We start from the raw sequence: 24926 nt of genomic DNA, 5'->3' as shown, positions 1-24926 counted from the left end.
AGCCCTAGACCCGGGGAAAAATTCATAAAATAATTTTTGGGACTCCAGAGAAGGGTCATTGAGGTTCCTATGGCATTAGAATGCCAAGAAAATATTTAGAAAAATTTTTCAATCGGTACAGACAATTTTGACCCGTTAAGCCAAACGGAGGGCATTTTGGTCATTTCGCCTTCAGAGGTGATTTTTGGCCGACTTGTCCAGTTAAGTAAATAATTATTATGACATAAAATATGAATTAATATTGATGAAAAATTAATTTGAAGTTAGTAAAGAAAGAAGAAAAGAAAAAAATCCATAAAAAGCAAATTATGACATCATTATGATGTCAATTAAAAAGTTCCCACCAATTGCATTTAAACAACTATTTAATTAACTAATGAAAGAGACAATAAAGACCAAAGAAATCAAAAAGCCAACAGCCACCTTCATCCTCCCCAAACCAGCCGAAACATTGCCCTAGCACCAAACCTCCATTAATACCTTCAACAAGCTCAATTTCTCTCCTCCTTTCACCATAAATCCTCCTACTCCTTTCACTAAAATTCATCCTTGCACCTTGTATAACCTTTTGGCAGCCAAGAAAAGGGAAGGAAGTGAAGTTTATGCTTGGAAAATTCTGCCCTACAAGAGGTTAGTGCACATATATATCTAAAACTCTTTATTTCCATGTTAGAGACTTAAAAAGGAGTAAGAATTTGTAAGCCAAATGAATACAATTTATGTGTATGTTTACCATGAATTTCGGCAGCCTTAAGGAAGGGATAGGGTTGATTGTTTTGATGGACTTAAAGTGGACTAGAGATCATGTTTAAAACATATATATATATGTGGATAGTGAATTAGCTAGTTAATTAAGGCATATTGTGTGAATCATAATGGGAAATTAGGGTTTTGGGAGTGAAAATTTGAATTGGCTTATGAAATGATTAGTGAACATTCTAATGGTCAATTAGTGACCATTTGAGGTAAGTTAATCATAATTTGAAGTGAACTAGAGTGTTACAAACCAAATTGGTAGGCTGCCTAGTGACAGCAGCAGGGAGGCTGTGAGTCCAGCCCACTTGGACTGCCATATCTTTGGCTGTGTAGGTTCAATTGGTGTTTGGCCAATTGGACATGAAACTAGACTTATAATGGCACAATTTTTCTGCAGAAACCCTGCCCAAAAGACCAAAGCAAGTTGACCAAAAGTTGGCCCCAATCCGGATACCCTGCAAGCAGAATCTGCAGAATGACCAAATGAACAGTCTGTTCATTTGGCCATAACTCACTGTAGAATGGTCCATTTGACCTAAAATTTTTACAGCAACAAGATGAGATATAGACAAACAACTTTCATGAAGAAACCTACCACAAATTATGACCAGAACCTATCCAACAAGGCAGTGGCAGTCACTGTTCATGGTACTGTAGATTTGGTAAATTCTGCAGAATTGAAATCCGGCCAGCTGTGGTTTTTGGACCATATCTGGAGCTACAAAACTCCAAATGGAGTGATTCAAAAAAAGAAATTCAACTAGACAAAATAAGGAACAACTTTCATATTTACCATTTCTCTAATTTCTACTGTAACAGTCCCTAATGGAACAGTAAAGTTATGGTACAAATTCTGAAATTTCTGCCCCTTAGTGCTAAGCTTGGAAATGGATTTGGTGACTTATTCCAACAAGTTTTAAATGCAAAATGTGGTACATTGGGAGTGTTAAAACCAATGCACCTATTTTCTATGCAAAAGTCAACTTTTTTGTTGATCAATAAAGTGAATAGTGACACCAAAAGTTGAAATTCAAAAATTGAAGAATTTTAAAGTATCAAATGCCCTAGTATACCTAACAAGATTGGTTTGGATAGTTTGGCATGCCAATAGGGTTCAGTTAGCAGTACTGCACATGGCATTATGCTATTCTGTGATTTTATGGCTTTTAGCCATTCTGACCTTGTGTTGATATTTGGCCTTGTGCCTAATATTGTTTACAGCTTGTTAGCTGTTCTGTTGCACACCGGGAGATGCACATGTGACCGATGGTGTGACGGCCCGAGGTACTAGATACCCAGTGCCAGCTTACCCGTTATCCAGTCCAGTCGTCCAGTATAGGTTACTTGGGCAACCAAATGAATGAAAATGGACAAAGTTAACGAAATAAATGAATATAACAAATACAAAACAAATAAGACATATACATTCAATACATATTTATTTTCTGCTATTTTCTTTTATTTTATTATTGCACCACTAAGTATTATTGCTTAGCGCGTTGCTTTTGCCACGCGTAGGTTCTGGAGATACTGATCGAGAGCCCAGTAGACCGCAGACTGGGTGAGACCTCCTGCAGCTCTGCATAGTATCTGTGTCACCTCACCTTCTACACTGCATTGGTAGGACACTAGGTTTCATTTTTGTATCTTGTATCTAACTTTTATTTTCTCATATGTAATTAAACTTATGTAATGTATTTTGATGTTCATGTAAATAATGAAAATTATACTTGTGAATGGAAAAGTGAATGTCTATCTATGACTTGTACATGATTATCAAATGAGATGAATGATTGAGAAATGAATGGTTGAAAAATATTGAGATTTTGATATTGGAGTTTGAGATGATTGAATATAATCATAGGAAGTGTTTTTCACAGGTTCCGAAGAACTGTTTTCTCAATTTTTAGCCGGTACTCTGCCGGATTTTCTATAAAATTTTCGGAACCTCAAATAAATTATAATTTCGATAAATGGTCGATAATTGGCTTAAATAAATTATATTTCATAAATTGTATTCAAAACCATGATAAAAATTAATTAAGGTAAAATAGAATGTGCCGGTACACCGTGTGACATTGCTTACTCGGATACTGTACACGAGTAAGGGGTGTCACAATTATATTTTAGTAAAAACAAATATAAATTTTAAAACATATTAGCTACTATTTCAAAACTTAGTAGGTAATTTATCGATTAACAGCAATTTAGCGGGTAATATAAAAAAAATTGTATTTTAACAAAAAAAATTTAAATTGATAAAAAATATTGGCCACTATACTTCATATTAGAAGGTAAGTCGCTCACTATACTTTGGTTAGTAGGTAATTTAATAAAAAGTTTTGTATTTTAGTAAAAGTAAATTTAAGTTACACAATATATATTAGCGAATAATGCTCGTAATAGTTGGTATTTTACCGACTAAATGCAATTTAGTAGGTAATATAAAACGAATTTTATATTTTAGGAAAAGAAATTTTAAATTGATAAAAAATATTAGCGACTATATTTCATAGTTGTATAAACAAATTTATAAAAAAAATAATATAAATAATTTTTAAATATTATATTTAATCATAAAAGGTCTTAATTTTTTAAAAATTAAATTTTAAAGAAACTAATAATTTAAATAATAAATGTTAAGATAGTATTATAAATAATAATGATACTTAAAAGAAAAATAAAAAAATAAATAATAATTAATATTTATAAAATAATATAAACAATTTTAAAATCTTATATTTAATTACAAAATGTCTTATTTTTAAAAATTAAATTTTAAAGAAAATAATCATTTAAATAATAAATATTGAGCTAATATTATAAATAACATCGATAATTAAAAAAGAGATAAAAAAAATTGCATAATAATTAGCATAATGAAGAATATTTATGATTAATTATGAGATTACAAATTAATGATCAATTTTCTTTAAATTAATGTCATCAATGACCTCCTATTATTATTATTATTATTATTATTAAGAATAACATGTGATAAATAATATTTTTTGCATAAATGAATTTATAAAAAAATAATATAAATAATTTTTAAATATTACATTTAATATAAAAAGTCTTAATTTTTTAAAAATCAAAATTTAAAGATAATTATAATTTAAATCATAAATGTTAAGTACTATTGTAAATAATAATAATAATAATTAAAAGAGAAAAAAGATAATAATTAGTATTTATAAATAATATAAATAATTTTTAATATTGATTTAATTATAAAAGGTCTTAATTTTTAAAAATTAAATTTTAAAGAAAATAATAATTTAAATTATAAATATTAAGGTAGTATTGTAAATAATAATGATAATTAAAAGGTAAATAAAAATACTAAATAATAATTAGTATAAAGGAGAGTATATATAGAATGTGACACATGACAAATTTTTACAAAAAAACGCTACGTGTCATTTCTTTATAAATACTTCTTTGCTCTTTACTTCTTTGCTCTTTATATATATATATATATATATATATATATATATATATACCTCTATTAAAAGCATATAAAAATAAGATAAATAAAAATAAAATTATATTAAAATAAATTAAAATACATTCAATTTATAAAAAGGAGAAAGCAAAACTTTTAAGCTTTTGTAATGTAATTTTAAAATTTTCTATTATTTTAAGATATACAATTCTTAAATTGTTATAATAAAATGAAATATTACAAAAAAATTTAAGGAACATTAAATAAGAAACTTATAAAGATGTAATCATTAAATAAATATTAATTAAATATACCTAATATTTTCAATCATTTAGTTATGAAAATTAACAATGATAATAATAAAGATAAATAAAAGAAAAATAAAAAGAGAATTAAATAAAAAGATAGAATTAAATACTTAGCATAATAGATAATAATTAAGATATTTTATAAAGTATGTCAATCTCTATATATTAAGTGCCACTCGATAACACTAAGAGTAAATCTGTTCACATAACAATATCAAGAAAAATTTTGTCTACTTTATATATAGATAGATTAATTAGCTAGATTATAATTAGATAAAAATCACACAAATTGAGTTCGAGTTTTCCTATATCAATTCTACTATCTAAAATGCTTTCGAAATGTCTGGAAATACTAGGATTGATTGCGATCTTGACTATGTTTGAGATTGGCCATCGAGCGTCCGGATTATGCTGAAAACTCAGTTCCAAACACTGGTGAGCTATCGCTGATCTGAGCGCACTTTTAGAAAGCCTAGAGACTACTGATGACGGATCTGCGGATGATTCATTAAAACTTATTCTTGATCGCCCAATATTGGCCAAATTAAACTTGAACGTCTGTTCGCATTTTCACCATCCAACCTTTCCAGGTATGGTTGGCGTTAAATCAAAACTTACAGATAGCAGATAAAGATTACCAAGTCCGATCATCCATTTTGTCCATCAGTTGGCCGAAATCGACTGTAAAAACTTTGAAACCACCAATTTTCTCTCTCCACAGACCTCTATTTGGGACGAGGCTTATCAGGTATTGTAGTTAGAAGGGAGACAATCATAATGCCATTGGTTTGGATGAGATTGACCATTAGTCAACGATAAAATGTTGCCTAGAAGTTGTTGTATTTCACACACATACTCCTCCTTCACTCCTCTCTCTCCCATCGCTACAACCACCATCCATCAGCATTCATGGCTCCCTGGAGTTTGTCAGCGTTGGTTTGGTTTGCTGGAGAAACTCGTCGACCGTGGGTGGCTGTCGCTAGATTTGGAGAGGGGGAGAGGGGTTTCAAGGAAGGGGAAATCAAGGGGGGCGCGGGGGTCGGGGTAACTCATGAACCTCGATCAGGTGGGTTTCAAACTTATTATTTTTTTCTTTTTCTAGTAAAAATATAAAAGTATTATTTTAACCTATAAATAAATATTATTTTATTAAAATATCATCAATTTTAAAAAATAATATTAAAATATTATTATAAATTATAAATCTTTACTTAATAATAATAATAATAATGGAACATTTGATTTTTTTTTAATTCCTTAATAAATAACTTAAATACACTTCAATTTAATAATAATAATAATAATAATAATAATAACAAATTTAATTAATAACAAAATCAAATCAATAATAAACTAACTTAAATCTTAAAAATCAAAACCAACAATAGTAAAATAATAGTAGCAATAATAATAATAAATGATAATATAGTAAAATATATTTACCATTCCATCCTATGTAATGCACATCATTTATATTCGTAATTACTTTTTTTAACAGCATCTAAAATAATACATATATTAAAAAAATAATTTGAGCCCTTAAAATTCAATATCAAATAAATGCTTAGTGTAGAAAAATTAATTTCTTCTCCCTGCTAATTTTATTCGTCTCTCCGGGGCTAATTTTAACAAAAAATTTATGGGCAAATTTTATTTCTCACTCAAATTCATAAAATGTAGTAAATTGCTAAGCCCAATAAGTAAGCATTACAGCCAAATGACTAACAGACATCTTGGCAAGAGATCAAAAGAATCTTACCACAGATACAATGGGCTCCTTGTAGAAACACAATAGTGACAATAGATACAGTGACAAATTCTTAACATTGTACACATGATTGCAACATAAATTTGCAGTAAAAGCATTTAGTATCTCGGGCTGTTTTGTCATGTTCAATATTTCTTTTCGCACACTCCAAGATAATCTTGTCAACAGTGATGAAATATAAAACGATTGATGCTGTTAAATATAGAAAAAAAAAAAGGCAACAAATCAAATTTCTCATGAACTGGTGCTAAATTTACCTAGTTTCATGTTTATCTCAAGTTTTCATATAATTTAGAATCATGAGTATTTTGATCCTGTTCCACTTAATCTAATAATATTATAAACTGCATATTTATTATTAAAAACTTTGAAGTATAAAATTCTTTATATATATATATATATATTATACCCTTACTTCCCCACAGCCACTGGCTCACGACCTTCCGATTCTCGCCAAAGAAGAGAGGGAAATTCACATTCACCCTTAACTTCTCGTACCTCCCTTGCTAAAACCCAGATGTGACTGAACTAGCTTCTCCTGTCCCAGGGGTGGGAATACTTAACCATATGGGCCACAGAAATTATTAAAAAAAAAAAAAAGAAAAAAAGAAAGGAAGAAGAAGAAGAAGAACAACGAGAGGAAGAAAGTCTGACCGAAACGGAGTCACGTCCGCTATGGACGATATTGATGGTAAGAAATGAAAAGAATTTGTGATGTAAGAGATGATAGAGAATTGGTATATGTGAGAGATTGAAGATTCCTTATCGAAGGAAGGGATTAGAAATGAAAGAATGTTTATAAATAAGTATAAAATTAGAATATAAAAATTTTAAACTATCTAAAATCAGCAATTGAGTTATTTGAAAATCTATGGTAGAATCATAGTTAAAGGAATTATCACTTTACAATCCAAAATTACTATTCTCTAGAAACAATCTTCACAAATAAGTCATATTACATACCACACAATATGAAACCATGGAAATCAACATCCAGATAAGATATTAAAGAATAAAAATTGTAGATAAAACCCTGTGAAGTTAGGATACTATTAAACGTAATATTCAACTTCGCCCATGCTAATAATAGCATATTACTGTATAACTTCCACAGGATTAGTATATTATATACTAAAATAGGCGTAGTTGTTTTGCGTCACATCTGAAACTACTCAACCTGTATCATACCAGTTGAGATGATGAGTGCTTGAGCAGTATAATTGAGTTTCGCCTTTGCCCAAGGAATCACACGAACAATAGTCAACTGAGATTAAACAAAAGAAAGAACCCAACAAAAACAAATTTAAACACGTAATCAACATAAGTATGTTTGAATTGTAATAAAAAAAAAACTTAATTAATTGGAAGTTAAGTATAAATTGGATTAAGAATATTAAATTTTTATAAATTATAAAATTAATTAAAATAATAAAAAAAGATAATTGTATATAATATAAATTATAAAAGGTATTTTAAAAAATCTCAGTGTCCCCGTCTCCCTTCATATATTTATTTATACTATTTTTTTATTTAACATATAACGCACGTTATTTATACTTGTTATTAGTATTTATAATTTAATTTTATTTATACATAATTTTTTAATAATTTTTTATATATTGTATCATATTAATATCACTTAATTGAAAAACAAATAGTCCATTAAATATAATTTTTTTTTAAAGTATAGTATAGTATTTTAAAATATTAAATTTTATAATAAAAATTAAAAACAATTTTTAGCTATTAATTCTATCTCACAATAATAACAATAATAAATTTATCTCGACATATTTTCAATTATTCTCTTTATAATTTACACATAAATATTAAATGTTAAATTTCATTGTTTAAATTAAAATAATAGTATTAATGTTAATTTAATTAATTTTATAAATAAAAATATTTATTAAATTAAAATTTTATTATACCTTTAATTAGATTATATTTTTATGAAAAGATATTTATTACAATTAATTTTAATTATTAATATGTAATATTAATTTAATTATTAACTCAAATGTAATAAAAATTAAGAGTTATTATTAATAGAAAAATGCCTTTTATTATTTTGTTTAACTTTTAACAATTATAATAATTTGTTTATCTTTTATGTTTTAGCTTAATTAGATAATTACATTTTGATGATATTAAAATTTTATGTCGAGAATTATTAATAAAAAAATATATTTTTTTTTCTTTTGTTTTAACTTTTAAGCGTTATAATAATTTATTTATCTTTTAAGTTTACCTTAAATAATTAGATTTTGATGGCATTAGAATTTAATGTTGTGATAAACTTGTAATAAAAAAAAAACTCTTTTTAAATAATTGATTTTTGATAGCCATTTAAATTTAGTATTCGTGGTCATAATACCAAAATGCCACTAATTTTGAATTAGTATAAAATATATTAAAAATGTAATTTATTTTTTTAACAAAATTATTAATAAAATAATTTATTAATACTTAAAACTTTGTGAAATAAGTAATAAATAGATATAAGTAAATTTGCCACTTAAAAACAGGCTCTTTAAGCTACTGTCGAATGTCTTAATATTTTAAATCCCAAAATTACCATATGAGAAAGCATCCTTTGAATGCATTATAATATTTCCAATTAATTAAGACAGAAAATAATGAAAGTAAAGAGTAGAAAACAAACCTTTTAGATTGGCTTAGGTGTGCTACTAAATCTATATTATATATAAATGTATGAAGAGTAACATTAACTTTGCTCAAATTGCCCTTCATTTTTTAAATTAATTTCAATTATATTTTTATTATTTAAATTAATTTTAAAATTTATTTAAATCTAAAATTCTTAATCCTTCTTATATTTAACTTCAATTAAATATAAAATTTTATAAAAGTAATTATATTTTTATTATTTAAATTAATTTTAAAATTTATATAAATTTAAAATTTTTTAATTTTAGAATTTAAATAAATTTAAAATTCCTAATCCAATGTGTATTTAATTTTAATTAAATATAACTTTTTATAAGAAATAATTAATTAAAATAAGAAATTAATAAATAAAAAATAAAAAATAAAAAAAGTATTAATCTATCTATTATTTATAAAAATATAAAACAAACATATTTATAGCGACAGATAGTAATTCGTTGCCAATAATGCATATTGTAGCTAATCATATAATTTTATCACTAATACTATTTAGCGACAAAAAGATACGTCACTAATGATTTTAACAATTAGTACACTCCAATATTATTATCACTAATCTTTAATAACAAAAAATTTATTGCTAAATCGTTTATGATTTTGATTCTAATATATTATATTATCACTAATAGCTTTTAACGATAAAATATTTGTTACCAAATACCTAATAATTTTACTTTTTTTAATATTATAATAATTAATATAAATTAAACTTTTAATAATAATTGTACTTATACTAAAAAAATTATAATTCTTAATATAATAATTCTATAATTATAATCTTATAAGTATTATTAATTCATTAAAATTATTTAATTTATTATATATATAGAAAGAGAGGGGTTAACTACACATTAAAATTAAGAATTTGAATTTTTAATCTAATTCAAGTAGATGAACCACATTATTAGTCATAAATTTATAACTTTTTTTAAATTATTTATGTTGATAAAAATATAGCTTTAAGTAAACTTAAAATTTATTTTTATATATAAATAAATTTTATTTATTTTATTTTTATTAAGAATAAAAATAAATAATTTTATATTCTCAAATTATTATTCAATATAATAAATTAAAAAATAATCTTTATTGAAAACTTTAAAGAAATTATTATAATTGCATTTCAATTTTGACTAATTTAGATAAATAAAATAAAACTAACATTAATTTTACAATTTTAATAATATCAACTAAAATTTTAAATAAAATTAAAAAATGCTTAGAATTTTTTTATTAATTAGTCCTATTTTTAAATAAATTTTATTCGTCACATAAATAAAATATTATAATTTATAAATATATTAAAAAATTTTAAAAAAATATTACTCATGAAAATTATTTAGACTTTATTTGGATAATTAATTTTTTAAAATAAAAAATAAATTTTAATTTTATATTAAAATATAATAAAAAAATCATAATATCAAATTTAAATTCTTACTTATTTTAAATTTTTATCTATTTATATAAATCTTTTATTATTATTTAATGATTAAATAACTAAAAAAAATCAAAACTTCATAAATTTCTTCAATTTTAGCCAAACTTTTTATTTTTATCAATTTAATCTCCAACTTTGATATTAATTTTAATTTTAACAATTAACCTAATTGGATTACTTAATTGACAAAAATAACTTAAATATTTAGATGCATTATAATATCCATACCATTCATAATAATAGGCTATATGCACTACAATATATATACAGGTATGAATAAAGGACTAACTTTTTAAACTAATAAAAATATTCTTATAAATATTAATAATATAAATATTTATTTTTTCTTTTGTAAATTTTATTTTTTAAAATTTATTTTTAAAAAATTTTGTTATAACTTTTAGGACATGCATGATTAAATTTATATTTATATTTTTGTCAATCATATATTTATAACATATATAATATAATGCTTATTAAATATATTGAATAATTAATATATTAAATAGGTTATAAAATAGAAAAAATTAATAGAAAAAATTGTAAAAAAATTAAATTATAAATTTTATAATGAGTATAATAATGCACAACGCATATTTTATAAAAAAAATAATTAAATATAAAAGTCTGAACCTTTATTTTTTTTTTATAAGACAAAAAGATAATGAAAGCAAGAGGAAAATACAAACATTTTAGATTGGCTTAGGTATACCTCTAAATTCAATATAAAAATCTAAGCCTTTATTTTTTATCAATTTCAGTCGGAAAAAAGCAAAAAGGGCGTCTGTACAAAATTATATCCTTTGGTCTCCATTTCACAGGATTGATGAATTTCAAATATTATAATCATATCACAATTATTGATGAATTTAAACTTAAAAGCACATATTGCCTATTGCTCCAGTACATGTGCATGATTATTTATATCTATTGTCACCAAATACTTTGAAGTTATCTAAAAATTACAATTTCAATTTTATTTCAATTATGTTTTTATATTAAATTTTACTCCAATTACGATATATCTCTACTACCTTAGTACAAGTTTACTAAAAATTTTAAATTTATATAAATTTTAAAATTAATTTTAAAATAATAATAATAATAATAATAATAATATAATTTTTTATTTTAAAATATATTTATATTATTATTATTAAATTAAGATGGACTTATATTAGAAAATAGTTTTATTTAATTTCATCTTCTTTTTTTTCCAAATTCAACGTTTTTCTTAATTTTCAGTTTATTTTTTTTCCTGTTTTAACTTTTGTTAATTTTTTTAGTTTATTTTCATTTTTATAATATTGTAAAAATAATATAAATAATGAAGAAACAATTTCGATAAACCTAATGTCTCCCCCATATATATATATATATATATATATATATATATATATATATATATATATATATATTATTTATTAATATTTTTTTTATTTCTTACTTATTAATTTAGCTCTTATAAAATTTTATATTTAATCAAAATTAAGTATAAGTAGAACTAATAACTTTAAATTTATATTAACTCTAAAATTATAAATTATAAATTTATATAAATTTTAAAATTAATTTAAATAATAAAAATATAATTATAATTAATTTGAAAAATAAAGAATATTTTTGAGAAACCCAATGTCCCCCTCCCCGTCATACATTTATATGCATTATAAATTATAGATTGTTACACTAAAATTTTTAATAATAGCAATAACAAAATGGCATTAGAATAAATCTTAAGAATTAAATACCCAATTCAAAATTTAAAACTTAAATTTAAAACTTTAAAATAATCTCATGAACACATATTTAAATATTGAAATAACGTAGGTCCAACAGCATGAAAATAATCTAATGATTAAATTATCTATTTCTTAAAAATATATCTTATCTACAAAATGCTCCTTAATATTCTACTCAATTAGATGATCAACCATTTATGTAAAACTAGTCATATACTCGCGAGGTGAACAGTAATATTTTTAATTTTTAATTTTTATTTAATTTAAATTAAGTTAGCTTCAATCAATTAAATTATTTATTTTGACAAAAATTTAATTATTATGTTAATTTATATACCAATATATATTGATTTAATAATATTTGGTGAAAACAAAAATAATTAACTGAAATAAAATAAAGTTGAGAGAAATTTTGTAAATAAATATTCTTAAAATATAGAATTGTAATTCTTGGCTTAAAAGACTATTTGTAAAAAACCTTTTAACACAATGAAAGTACGAGTAAAAAATATGATTTAAGATTAAATATCTCTAATATATATATATATATATATATATATATTTAAGATTAAATATCTCTAATATATATATATATATATATATATATATATATATATATATTGGAAAAAGAAGGAAAGAAAAACAAAAGGCAAACATTGGCATCGCACTACATAGAACCTGGGATAAGAGACATTACGGACATCATGGATAAGAATAAAACTCAGGCCATTCGAAGGACTTTCTAACAGATGCAACCTCAACTGCATAGCATTACCAGCATGAGCCAACATATTGGTGCACATGTTACTCTCCCTGTACAGATAAGAGAACGACGGCTGCCAATCACGATCCCTAATGTTGTCAAGAAGTCCTAAGAAAGCTGATGGATGAATCTCCTGACTCAGCATGGTGATGACTTTTTTACTGTTCACTTCAACTAACAATCAATGAACACCCTTCTCCCAAGCAATTTGAAGACAAAAAAAAAAAAAAAACTCCCTAGAGCTCTGCATCATTATATAGCAAGAGCCAAGATTAGCAATGAAACCACCATACCAATAGCCAACATGATCCTGAATAACCCCACTAGCATAGGCAATCCCATTTTCCCTAATAAAGGATCCATCCGTATTCAACTTATATCAGCCAAAACTTTGAGGGCCCCATCCCAACCACACGCATTCTCCATACACACCAGTTGAAACCAAAGGACCCAAATGAGTATAAGCAAGAACACTGCTTTTTGTAAAAGCTTAAATAACCGTATTAGCATCAACAAATCTATCCAGCTTTCCCTCAAAGACAACTGTATTTCGCCATTTCCAGATGAACCAACACGAAATACCAAACATCAAGGCCATTCCACCCCATCAACCACACCCCCTTTGTTCGAAAGATTATCCTCCAGCCAACTATCAATACCATTTACAGCAAAAAAAGAGCTAGCAATATCCACCGGAACCACAATATCCCATATCCTTTTAGCAACTACACAACTAAAAGCATGTAAAGTTGTCTCTAACCAAACAAGACAATAGGGGCAGCAATCACTCACGGCCATATGACGATGCTTGCGCTCAAAATTTGTCAGGAGCCGTTGATGAGACACAAACCAAAGGAAAGTACGAATTCTCTCTAGGCCTTGCCAGCCCCAGACTCTTTTCCATTTTCGCTCATTAAGAAGCCAGTTATTATTCCTAAGGCAGTATAAGCAAACTTCACTGTGAACCTCCCTAGGGATATAAATGAGTTAAGCCGCTTGCAAGCTATTCGAAGTTTGACTAGATAAAAGTTCAACTCGATCCAACTCATTTAGAAAATGAGATGAGCCCAAGCTCAATTTTTAAACTCATTTAATAAACGAGCTAAGCTCAAGTTTCAGAGTGTTCGGCTCATTAAGACTCGTGAGCCAACTCGCTAGTATGCGCAAGAGTAGGCTCGTTAAATAGGCTCGTGAACATGCTTGTTTCTAAAAATATTTATATTAGCTATTATATTTCATTATATTATAAATATTTATTATTTTATTTATGAATGTTCTAAAAATAATATATTATTTAAAATTATGATATAATCAATATATAATATATAAAATATTTTTATTAAATATTATTATTTGTAATTTAAATTCAATTTTTATAAAAATTAAGCTTTTATTTTTTTTTTTATATACGAGAGCTAATCAAAATTAAGTAGTTTAAGCTTCATACCCTTAAACTTAAAACTCACTCTGTAAATGAGTTGAGCTATTTGTGAACTACTCAAGAGTCAGTTCGATAAAAATGCTCGGCATGGCTCAGCTCGTTTATAGTTTGTTTTCTAAATGAGTCAAACTTGAGCTTATGGATATTTTGCTCGAGCTCAACATGAATTAAGCTTGAGCTTGAGCTTGAGCTTGGCTCGAGTTCGAAAAAGTTTTGACTAATCAAACTAAAACTTTTCAAAACTTGGCTCAGCTCAATTCGTTTACACCCCTAAACCTCCCATTCCTTGACAATCCCAATAAATGGAATCATCGTCTCCATACTAGTTAGGGGGATGAGTGCCACCAATCTTAAGAATGACATAAGCAAGAAGGAGGTGTCCAAACTTTGCACAGTCCCACTTTCCATTGCTATCCATAAAATCCCTAACCTTCCTCTCAAAATCAACTTCAGGAACAGGAACAAGGGCATATCACATTAACACACCACAACCAAACACTCAATGGTCCCTTCAAAAACCAATAATATTTCCCTTACCTACTACCCATCTAACTCCTTGTAACATGTTCCCCCAAACTCACTTGATACCCTTCCAAATCCAAGAACCACTAGAATTTCCAAATGCCACCAAGACTATATTATTATCAACATAATACTTGGCCTTGAGAGTTTTAACCCAAAGTTTGTTTCTATCCCCAACAAAGCAAGCTTCATTACAAAACATTTTACAATCCCAAACCTCCATAAAGCTTATGCTGGTGAACCAAATCCCATTTAACTAGAGGAATCTCTGCCTTATTCTTGCTCCACCCCCAAATAAAATCTCTGCAATGCTTTTCGATAATAAATTATTTTTAATAGTCTTAAGGAAACAAAGTTGAGCATATAATATGAATTCAATATATTATAATACGCTCTTAATGCATCAATCTTTAAGTTCTTAATTATAATAATAGATCTGATAAAAATTGAATTTATAATTAAAAATTAATTAAAATGAAACTTCAAAATTAGTTAAGATAAAATTATTAAGTCAAACATTATCTAATACTAATAAATAAATTCATAATTAAAAAAAAGATAATTTAAAATAAATTTCAAACTTAGCTAAGATAAAATTATTAATTATTATCTAAAATAATTAAATTAAATTTATAATTAGAAAACTATAAGTTAAAATGAAATTTTTTAAATAAAATTATTAATTTTTAATTATGTCAACCATCAAATAATGATGGACACAAGTGTCAAATTTTTACTTACATTTTTTAGTGTTTAGCTCTCTCTCTCTCTCTCTCTCTCTCTCTCTCTCTCTCTCTCTCTCTCTCTATATATATATATATATATAATCTTATATTTCAAATTTAAAAAATTATATACTTTAAGATAAAATTATTCTGTTAAACATTATCTAATACTAATAATTAAAATTATAATTAGAAAAAGATAAATTGAAGAGAAATTTTTAAATAAAATTGTTATCCTTTAATTATGCCACTTTATATTAAATATATTCCATTTCCATATATCTTATATTTCAAATTTTAATAATTATATATTTTAAGGTAAAATTATTCGATTAAATATTATTTAATACTAATAATTAAATTTATAATTACAAAAAAAATTAAAGTGAAATTTAAAGTTATTATTTATTAATTATGCAAAATGATAATTAATGGTGAAGTTAATTGTCAATTTTCTAATAAAAGTTTGAGTGTGTGTGTATATATATATATAGTATGGCAATAAATGTTGATGCAATGATACAAAACTAAGGTGATAAAGTAATATATCTAAAATTGAAATTTTTATTTGGTGCAAGTACACAATTTAATTATAATTATCAATTATGATGGATCCATACATTAGTTTCATTCTATAATATTTCCATGAGATTGATTTTTTATTTAACCATTACTTTTGAAATAGCATAATGCTCATATTATGTATGATTAATTTATAATTTTTATTTTTTAATTTAATTTTTAATTACATTTTAAATAAGATAAATTATTATTATTAAATTAATTTTAAATTAAAATTTCTTTTTTATTTAATTTAATTTGAATAAATTTTTACTTATTATAATAATGAATTTTTAATTAATTTATAATGTAATTAATTAAAATACTTATTTAATTATTTTTATACATATATTAATAGTAGTTTTCATTATTATTTCGTTTAAAATGTAATAAAAATACTTCATTTAAAAAATAATTTAAATTTTATAAAATTTTTATATTTTATCTCATAATTTATGTAAATCAATAGTTATTTTTTATAAATTACAGAAAACATATTAAATTAAAAATAATATTATTTTAAAAATATATAAATATTTTTGTTATTAATATAATAAAAAAGTTAAATTACTAATAATGAATTGAATTATTTAATTTTAATAATAGTGAAAATATATAACATTATTATTAATTAAAGATAACATTCTACTATATTTTTTTAAAATACTGTATTTAAGTGTAAATTCTTTTTCATTAATTTGATATATTTTTTATAAAATAATTCTTTGATAAAAATGTTATCACTTTACATAAATTTATAATATAATAAATATTAAAAATACATACTATTTTTCAAAAAATAGATTCTATAATTTTAATATTAGTAGTATGTCCTAGAGCATATCATTTAGTATGTATCTAATACATATTTTATTAATAAAAGGCAATTTCACTTTTTCATTTACATAATATATTTATGTGCAATAAAAAAGATCCATTGATATTTTGTTAAAAATTCAATTCTTAAGTTGTTAAGAATATGAGTGACAGTATTTCTAGCACAAAGTATCATAAATTAGTTCACAATCGAGGATACTTCGCACAGGACATGACTTATCCAGAAAGATTGTAATCATGTTTGTTCCCAAGGTATTTATAAGAGATATAAATAAGATGGAGTGGTGAGTCTCATGCCACATAACAAACATAATAGGTACTTATATATGATAAGTAGGCCGAACCAATGACGCATATGACAAGCACATGGAGTTTACTCTTGTCAATGCATTGTCATATATCATATCAGTGCATTTAATCTTTAGACCTGAGATAACACAATTATCTTGTATATAGGTGGTTTGAGTTTGATACTGCTTTCATACTTATACTGTGTATGGACATGTGTTGGCTCCTACTAGTTATATATGGAGATAGGTGTTGGTCAAGATGAAATCTGTTACCCTAAGTAAATAGGGATAAAAGCCTATGTTCATTAAATTGTTCTTGATGTTTCAAGTTCCTGGCCAGGATAGACAGATTTAGTCAGAAAAGAGTTTCTGATAAGAAAATCTAATTAATCAAGAGCTGAAATTAAAAGAGAACATAATATTCATAGCAAATGGGGTTTGACATAAACCATGACTCTAGCTCGAATTGGAATTTTGTAACAGAGAGATTCTAGTGCATGGTAACATGTGATTAAATGTTCATTTAAGGTATTCTTTGTTACTGATTGGGTGGCCATGGCATGCTATGCTAGGTGTCAACCATGGTCTATGAGATACTTAAAATGATTCAAAGAAATCATTTATGGTAAAAAAGAGTTCTAATGATATTAAGAGTTAATATCATATCTCATTGCCAATTAGTGATGAGCCTAGTAAGTCACACACATACACAAGATAATCACCAAGTAAAATATGATTTAATTGATTAATTAAAGAGTTTAATTAATTAATTAATTATGTTTGGTTTGCAATAAGATTGCAAAGTCCCTAGCATGACTTGAAATCAAATCTAGGTTATTGGATGTATAGTATAAGTTAAATTTATATTTAAAGTCTTTAAATATGAATTTAATTATAAGAAATTAATTAATAGAGATTAATTAATTAATTTATATTTGATATAAATTGATTTGAAGAGGAGAAATAATGATTTTAGGTTGAGAACTCAAAATTACAACATAAGGGTAATTTGGTCATTTCACATGATGACACATGGCACCATGAGATGGTGACACATGGCACCATATTAGCTTGCCATTTATCTTCCTATCATGTAAGATGATCAAAGTCAAGATTAAGTTTAACTTTGACACTTGGCTTAATGTGATTAGGTCAATTAAAAATAAGATGCAATGTGATGATGACATGTGACATAGGGTTTAAGTGATTACTTGACCTAATTATATAAAGAGATGTTATAAGAAAAAAAATCAGCCACCCCTCTCCATTCTCTCTTATGTGTGGCGGCACCTCTTTCTCCCTCTCCTCTCTTCATCTTTTCTCATCAATTCAAAGAGAATTGCACAAATTTCTTTGAATTAAAATTGCTAGAAATTATTTTTAGTGTTTTATACATACATACAACCTCTCTAAAGGTAAGAACCCAATTTATAATTGGTTGACAAAGGCTTAAGAAGCAAATTGGGGGCTGTCCATTGCTGATCTTGGTGTGGACAAGCTAGAGGGATAACACTTGGGGTTCTAGGTGCTTCCTAAAGGTGCCAATCACATCCATAGTGCATCAAAGAGGTTAGTGCTCTAACTCCTCTTTTAAACTAGGGTTTAAATGAATTAATTTGTTAATTCACAATCTTGAATGGCAAACATAGATCCTAATACATATTAAAAGTGTTTTAATATGCAATTGAGCATTGAAATTAATTAGGCACATAAGCGATGTGGCATGATGCATGTAACCCTAGAAGAAAAATTTTCAAATTCAATGCTCTATAACAATCAACATGCTTCCACTCCTTTAATTGGTATCAGAGCCACTATTTGCCATTAAAGATTTAATATGTGATTTAATTGTGTGATTTAATCAAAATTTGATTGATTCAAGGCTGTTTGGATCACCATAGGTGGCGGCATGTTTGTATGCTCCATAGGTGCACATGGCTTGGGCCCTTCCAAGTGTGCGCATGGTTATGGGTTTCATTGTGCAATTAGTGTATGATCTAAGGCCCATCATTAGGCCCATACTTAATTAAATTGTTTAATTAAGAATTTTAATCACACAATTAAATTTTAATTCAATTGTTTGAATGAGATTCAAATATGAATTTTTAAATTTGTTTGAACGAGATTCAAATCTGAATTTTTAAATTTGTTTGAATGAGATTCAAATATGAATTTTTAAATTAGTTTGAATAAGATTCAAATCTGAATTTTTAAATTTTTTTGAATATGAGATATTCAATTTAATTTTAGTATGCATGTTTTATTTAATTATTAAATAGTAATATGCATGATGGATTATCATGGACAATAAAAGACCAATGTGATTGGATTTATTTCTTTTATTTTTCTTTGGGTTGTAAAATAATTAATTTTATTTTTGATGGCATGTATTATAAGTGTTGTAATAATTTTGGTTGTAATTTCATTTATTTGAGGACTTTAAAGTCCATATTCTTGTAAATTCGCCTTGGTATGCCAAGGATTACAATGTAATTGGATTGCAAGAAGATCAAAGAGGTCAAGAGCATTGGTGGGACCAGTGGGAGGAAATCAATATCAAGTATTGATTATGTACTCCTTCAGCAACTCTTGTAAAATGAATGAATGAAATACACTTAGGAATGCCCTGATTCAATTCTTGGTGGCTCAGAATTGAATCCCTTAGAAAGTCCATAATCATACCATATTTATTGTTTATGCATGTATGCATGAGATGTATGAAAATGTATGCAAGTATATGATATATGCATGCTAATTGGATAATGTGCAAAGTGAGACTATAATAGTAATTAAGCTGACCACTAAATCTTCCAAACAAATGATTAAGTTGGAAATGGTATAATTAAAGTAATTATATCATGGGCCCTCCATTAAGGCAATTATTTTAAGAAATTTTAAATACTTGCATTTAATTTAAGAGATTTTCTTAAGAATAATTGTCAAGCATGAGATGTTATAAATATGTAAATAAGTTGATGCCCAATAATGGATGTGCCTGAGGACATTAAAGTTATTTGCATGTTTACTAGCTTAATGGGATCAACTTAACTAATGCAAGATGAATCAATAATGGATGTGCCTGAGAGTTTGAGCATTAGGGGCTAAATAAAGGATTGAACCTCACATGAGATGTGATGGGCAAGGAGTTGCTCACTTATAGTTTATTATAATTCCAATAATGGTTGTGCCTGAGGATGATCAATAAGACTATAAGAATTCAATCACCAACTAGAAATCCATCCAATTAGGATTTTCGTTTCCTACTTTGGAAGTGTAGGATTCACCAAGTTAGTGGGAGGAACAATTTGATTAAAAGACCATAATCATTTTAGTTAATTACTTGATACATTTACTAATTAATCTAGTTATTTTCTGCAGTTATTCTTCTGATAATAATGAGCACACAATAACCACCACCATCCAATATCTTTACGAGCATACTTGATTACAATAGGTTGACAGGACCCAATTTTTCTGATTGGCTAAGAAATTTAAAACTTGTCATGAACCTAGAACTCATTGGATACGTTCTAGACTCAAATGTTCCTAGTCCCTTACCTCCAGAGGCCACTCAAGAGGAACATGACACTTTGGATAAGTGGAAGAAGCATGATATGAAAGCCAAGTATTACATGCTTACTTCTATGAGTAATAAGTTATAGAAGCAGCACGAAAATATGCAAAGTGCTAGTGAGATCCTCCTTCACCTATAAGAGTTGTATGGTGAGCATAGTAGGAATGCTAGGTATGAGATATATAGGCAGCTATTTTGAATGAGGATGTCTGAGGGACAGAATGTTGGGGATCATGTCTACAAGATGATTCGGCTTATAGAGCAGCTGGAACATCTTGACTTTAACATAGATTTCCAACTGCAAACGGATTTGATCCTTCAGTCCCTACCTGAGTCATTGAAAATTTTGTGACAAATTTCCATATGACTAAGCAGGAATACACATTAGCTGGTTTACTTAACATGCTTGTTATTGCCCAAAAGAATATGCTGAGCAATAAAGGAAAAGAGGTAGCTTTGATTGCATCTTCTTATATTGGAAAGTCCAACAAGAAGAAGGGCAATAAGAAAAAGAAACATCAAGTTCCAGGACCTTCCAAAAAGATAGCCAAACAGAAAGGGAAGACCAAAGCTGATGGAGGCAAAGGAAAGTGTTTCCACTGCCAAAAGGATGGGCACTGGAAAAGGAACTGCCCAGAGTATTTTGCTTCTCTGAAGGACAAAAAGTATACACCTTCAGAAGGTATGTCTATATCTTGTTATTTAAATGCTGATGATGCTCATAGTTCATCTACAGCTTAGGTTTTAGATCACATTTCTTATGATATGCAGGAACTAGTAAACAGTAGTAGCTTGCATGATTGAGATGTTAGACTCCGGATTAGCGATGACTCAACTGTTGAACCTTTAGCCATAGGATCTAAATCTTTTTACATGTGTGGACATGTTTTTTGTTTGAATAATATTTTGTATGTGCCTGATGCTTTTAAGAACATCATTTCTATATCTAGTTTGACTAGAAATGGTTATGAATTTCAGTTCATAGATGATGTTTGTAATATTTATTTTGGAAATAAATATGTTGATTCGGGTTATATGCATAATGGTCTTTATTATTTAGATAATAATGATAAACACAAAATGAATGCAAGCAATCTAAAAGAATGCAATGCCATGATGAAAATCAACTCAAGTTCAAAATATATTTGGCACTTAAGATTAGGTCATGTTGCAGAAGATAGGATTGCAAAACTAGAGAAAATGGGGATTTTATCCCCATTGGGTTCTGAACCTACTCCAATTTGTGAATCCTGCCTTCAAGGAAAAATGACTAGATCACCCTTTGTTGGACAAGGACTAAGAGCTAAAAATATTTTGGAGCTAATACATAGTGATGTATGTGGTCCATTTAAGGAAATGGCTAGAGGCGGTTTTCATTACTTTATTACCTTTACTGATGATAAATCAAGGTTTGGGTATTTGTATTTGATGAAATACAAATATGAATCATTTGAAAAGTTCAAAGAATTTAAATATGAAGTAGAAAATCAAACAGGAAAAAGTATTAAAACTCTTCGATCAGATCGTGGAGGTGAATACTTAAGTACTAAATTTGATGAATACTTGAAAGAGCATAGCATTATTTCCCAGCTGACTCCTCCAGGAATGTCACAACTGAATGGTGTATCTAAAAGGAGAAATCATACCCTATTGGATATGATACATAGTATGATGAGCTATACTGATATGCCAATCTCCTTTTGGGGATTTGCATTAGAATTAGCTTTGCATATTCTGAATAGGATTCCATCAAAATTAGTTTCTTCCACACCTTATGAGATATGGCATGGAAAAAAAACCAAGTCTTAAGCATGTTAAGATTTAGGGTTGTCCAGCTTATATCAAAAAGCTGAACATTGATAAATTGGAAATCAGATCAGAAAAGGGTCGATTTGTTGGATATCCAAAAGAAAGTTTTGGATATTATTTTTATTTGCCCACATCACAAAAGGTTGTGGTAAGCAGAGATGTCATATTTCTTGAACAACAGTTTATTCAAGAAGGAGGCAAAGGAAGGCAAATAGAGTTAGAATTGGAGAATTCTAACCAACCAATAGATTAAATGGATATAGATCAATCTAGTTAACCTACACTTATTGATGAAACATCTACAGTAATTTCTCACAGATCAACTAGGATATCTCCTCCACCCGTGAGATATGGTTTCCTTTATGAAGATGAACAAGAGTTGTTTACTCATGAAGAAGTAGATCATGGAGATGATCCACTTACCTATGAAGAAGCTATATCAGATATAGACTCTTCAAAATGGATTGAAGCTATGAAATCTGAAATTTATTTAATTTATAAGAATCAAGTTTGGGATCTTACTGACCCACCTGAAGGTATTGTACCTATAGGGAATAAATGGGTTTTCAAGAAGAAAATTGGTTCTGATGGAAAGGTAGAGACCTATAAAGCAAGGCTAGTAGTGAAAGTTTCGCCAAAGGCAAGGAAACGACTATGAGGAGACTTTCTCGCCTGTTGCCATGCTTAAATCAATTAGGATTTTATTAGTAATAGCTGCATACTATGATTATGAGATTTGAGAGATGGATGTCAAAACAGCTTTTCTTAATAGATACATTGAAGAAAACATTTTCATAGAACAACTTAGGGGTTTTGAATCCCAAGATGGTTCCAAGGTATGCAAGCTAAAGTGATCCATTTATGGGTTGAAACAAGCTTCGAGGAGTTGGAACATTCGCTTTGATGAAGCCATTAAGTCATTTGGTTTTATCAAAAATAAGGATGAACCATGTGTATATAAAAAGGTTAGTGATAGTGCTATCACTTTTCTTGTCTTATATGTGGATGATATTCTCTCGATAGGTAATGACATAGGTATGATGACAGCTGTAAAGGTATGGTTGTCAAATACATTCTCTATGAAAGACTTAGGGAAGACAACCTATATTCTTGGAATTCGCATCTATAGAGATAGAGAGAAAAGAATAATTGGTTTATCCCAAAGTCTATACTTAGAAAAGGTATTAAAGAGGTTTAACATGCTTGATTCCAAGAGAAATTTGTTACCAGTGAGACATGGTATCCACCTTTCTAAAGAGATGTCTGCAAAGACACCTGAAGAAAGAGATAAAATGGCCAGGATTCCATATTCTTCGGCTATTAGAAGTTTGATGTATGCAATGATGTGTACTAGGCCGGATATTGCACATGCAGTTAGTTTGACTAGCAGGTTTCAATCTAATCTAGGTTTGGAACACTGGATAGCTGTCAAGAATATCCTTAAGTACTTGAGAAGAACTAAGGATTTATTCTTGATTTATGGAGGTGGTGACTTGCAATTGGATAGTTATACTGATTATGATTTCCAATCAGATATCGATGACAAAAAGTCTACCTATGGTTTTGTGTTCATTTGTAATGGAGGTGCAGTCAGTTGGAAGAGTTCCAAACAGAGTATGACTGCTGATTCCACTACAGAGGCTGAGTGCATTGCTACATCAGATGCTGCAAAAGAGGCTGTTTGGATATAAGGAACCCCTGTCTTACCAGAAATCCAAACACATAGAAAGGCGATACCACATTATCAGAGAGATAGTTGGGCGAGGCAATGTAGCCATGCAGAAAATAGCATCAGCTGAAAATCCAGCTGATCCATTCACTAAGCCTATGTCACAAGCTCAGTTAGACCGATATCTTGAGAAGATGGGTCTAAGATATTGTAATGAATGGCTCTAGTGCTAGTGGGAGATTATAAGTAGTATGCCCTAGAGCATATCATTTAGTATGTATCTAGTACATATTTTATTAATAAGAGGCAATTTCACTTTTCTATTTATATAATATATTTATGTGTAATAGAAAATGTCCATTGATATTTTGTTAGAAATTCTATTCTTAAGTTGTTAAGAATATGAGTGACAGTATTTCTAGTACAAAGTATCATAAATTGGTTTACAATTGAGGATTCTTCACACAGGACATGACTTATCCAGAAAGATTATAATCATGCTTATTCCCAAGGTATTCATATGAGATATAAATAAGATGAAGTGGTGAGTCTCATGCCACATAACAAACATGATAGGCACT

The sequence above is a fragment of the Hevea brasiliensis genome, chromosome 14 (assembly GCF_030052815.1).
Source record: "Hevea brasiliensis isolate MT/VB/25A 57/8 chromosome 14, ASM3005281v1, whole genome shotgun sequence".
Lineage (NCBI taxonomy): Eukaryota > Viridiplantae > Streptophyta > Magnoliopsida > Malpighiales > Euphorbiaceae > Hevea > Hevea brasiliensis.
The sequence above is the reverse complement of the archived record's forward strand: the minus strand, read 5'-3'. Positions refer to the sequence as shown.